This window comes from Mastomys coucha, unplaced genomic scaffold (assembly GCF_008632895.1).
Source record: "Mastomys coucha isolate ucsf_1 unplaced genomic scaffold, UCSF_Mcou_1 pScaffold20, whole genome shotgun sequence".
NCBI lineage: Eukaryota > Metazoa > Chordata > Mammalia > Rodentia > Muridae > Mastomys > Mastomys coucha.
The window spans coordinates 30,932,874-30,936,072 of NW_022196903.1; the positions used below are offsets into that span (position 1 = coordinate 30,932,874).

General features: G+C 41.7%; 1 pseudogene; it reads left to right on the forward strand.

The window, feature by feature from the left end:
• Window positions 1–234: 234 nt before the first annotated feature.
• On the forward strand, window positions 235–1,041 carry LOC116098053 (annotated as a pseudogene).
• Window positions 1,042–3,199: the final 2,158 nt, after the last annotated feature.

A 3,199-nucleotide genomic window follows, 5' to 3' on the forward strand; every position in this document is an offset into this window, starting at 1 on the left:
AAATGCCAAGTCCTCCTTATTTTCCCCAGTTCTTATTTCCACTGTAGACATATAACCTTATGACTAAATCTTTTTGAGCTCTTTCCAGTGAATTAGAGACTTCAGGCCATTATTATAATGAATTCTAATAGCATATTTTTAATAAAATGTAAATATTGCTATTAAATGCCTCTGGCGATAGATGAAGATACATGATATATTTTAAAAATATTTTCGTTCTTTCTCCACCAGCCGAGCAAGATGCTCAAAGGAAAGAAGGTGAAGGGGAAGAAGGTGGCCTCGGCCCCTTCCGTCGTCAAGAAACAGGAAGCCAAGAAGGTGGTCAATCCTTTGTTTGAGAAGAGGCCCAAGAACTTCGGCATTGGGCAGGACATCCAGCCCAAAAGAGACCTAACATGCTTCGTCAAATGGCCTCCCTGCATCAGGCTACAGCGGCAAAGAGCCATCCTCTATAAGCGTCTCAAAGTACCTCCTGCCATTAACCAGTTCACCCAGGCCCTGGACAGGCAAACAGCAACTCAGCTGCTTAAGCTTGCCAACAAGTACAGGCCAGAGACAAAGCAAGATAAGAAGAAAAGGCTACTGGCCCGTGCTGAGAAGAAAGCTGCTGGCAAAGGGGATGTCCCAACTAAGAGACCACCCGTCCTCCGGGCAGGAGTCAATACAGTCACCACCTTGGTGGAGAATAAGAAGGCTCAACTGGTGGTGATTGCCCATGATGTAGACCCCATTGAGCTGGTGGTTTTCCTGCCTGCCCTGTGTCAAAAGATGGAGGTGCCCTACTGCATCATCAAGGGAAAGGCTAGGCTGGGATGCCTAGTCCACAGGAAGACCTGCACCACTGTTGCCTTCACACAGGTTAACTTGGAAGACAAGGGTGCTCTGGCTAAACTGGTGGAAGCTATTAGGACCAATTATAATGACAGATACGATGAGATCCGTTGCCACTGGGGAGGCAACGTCCTGGGTCCTAAGTCTGTGGTTCGAATTGCCAAGATGGAAAAGGCAAAGGCTAAAGAACTGGCTACTAAATTGGGTTAAATGTACACTAAATTTTCTGTGCATAAATATAATTACAAAGTTAAAAAAATAAAAATATTTTCATGAAATATGTTTATTTGTGCTGGGGGCAGGGTCAGAGGAGAGTCTTTCTGAGACTTTTGAGAGTCTTTCGAGCCTGGAAGCAAGGGTCTTCATCTGGGAAGTCATCGCAATAACCCTAAGATAATTCTTGTTTTATTTATTATCTTCTTTTAAATTTTTTATTTATTTTTGTTTGTATATGTATGTGCTTGCTTGAATAAATTTATGTGCATCACCTGTATGCAAGTGCTCACAGAGGTCAATAGAGGGCATAGAATGTCCTAGAACTGGTATTTTATGGAGTTGTGAACTGCCATGTCGGGGTGGGGAGTCAAACCTGGGTCCTCTGCAAGAACAGTCAATACTTTTAACTGCTTTCCAGACCTAAGATATTCTTGAGAAAATCAGGGGTTGGGGTTGGGAGAAAGACCTGAATCTAATATAATAAAAACACTACACAATTATCAATACGTACATACTCAGAGGAACATGTAAAGTGGTCAAAGGATAAAACCAGTTGAATACAGACAGGCTCAAATATAAAGCACAAATATTCTAATTATTTCAACAAGTTATAAAAAATGGAATTCAGCTGTTCATAGAGACTTAAATGCAATGTATTTTGATCATTACTTGAGTAAAGCAGATTGTACAGGTATAATTATACAGATTATAAACAGATTATGCAAGTAGGCTTGCCTTGTTTCTGAGAACATACTCTGATGGATTTTCAGGTATCTAACTTGAAGCTCAGGCATCTTAAAGAACCAAGTTGCTTTTTTATTTTCTTTCTACTATATAAACAAGATTTAAGATTTCATCACCCCGCTAACCATGTACTCAAATGACAACTGAACTTCTGAGGAACTAGAACTTTTGGCAACTGGGTTGGGGATGTGTATCTGATGGCAGAGAGAGGAAGGCTTTCATTCCTTACCAAGTGAATTAGTCAGGGTTCTCTAGAGTCACAAGTAATGGAATGTTTCTCTATATAAGGGAAATTATTGGAATGACTTAGAGTCTACAGTCCAATTAACCCTACAATGGGCAGCTGTGAGTAGGAAGTCCAGTAATCTAGTAGTTGCTCAATTCCATGAAGCTAGGTGTTTTAGCTGGTTTTCTGTATAAGCTTCATCTATTGGAAGGAATGGGCTCCCATAGATGTGTTGGCAAGTAAGTGCAAGTAGGAGTAAAGAAGAAGAAGAAGGAGGAGGAGGAGGAGGAGGAAGAGGAGGAGGAGGAGGAGGAGGAGGAGGAAGAAGAAGAAGAAGAAGAAGAAGAAGAAGAAGAAGAAGAAGAGGAGGAGGAGGAGGAGGAGGAGGAGGAGAAGGAGGAGGAGGAGAAAGCCCTCCTTCCTTCTTCCATTGTCCTTTTGTAGGCCTCCAGCAGAAAGTATTCCCCAGATTAAAGGTGTGTACCACCATGCCTTGATCTAACTCGATCTTTACTTGGAAGTTGCTCTATCCCAGGCTGGCCTTGAACTCAGAGATCTTCTTGCCTCTATCTTCTGGGATTAAGGGCATATACCACTTTGCCTGAACCTAAGCTTTTCATGATCACTATGCATCAAGATTGGGATCAAAAGCCTGTGTCTTCCAGCCTCAAGATCTGGATCACACTCATGCTCTCCATTTCTGGATTGTATTTCATTCCTGAAATGGTCAAGTTGACAACTGGGAATAGCCATCATACCAAGGCTTTCCTGCTGGAGAGCAAGTGTTTCCCTAGTGACATCTTCCTCAGGATGAGTGATCTCAGGGTCTTCTGAGACATTCGAGAATATGTTTTAGTTGAATACTGGATAGCCTTAGGCATTGCTGAACACTTGATTACCTTACAAAAAGCCCATTGCCACACACACTGTCTTAGGGTATCTGAAATAGATTTCCTGTGTCATCAATATTGCACATTCCTTAAGGAAACATTGATTTAAGTTTTTTTTTTCTTTTCCACAGTTGAATGGTCTAGTTAAAACCAAACAATAATAGACCATCAGGGAATACTTCTCAAATGCCAAGTATATTTACCTGACATATGGTTTCCTTGGTAACCCATGGAACATCAACCAGGAGTGGCTGTGAGTCTTTGCTTACAGAGATGGAAACAGGTGGTGTGA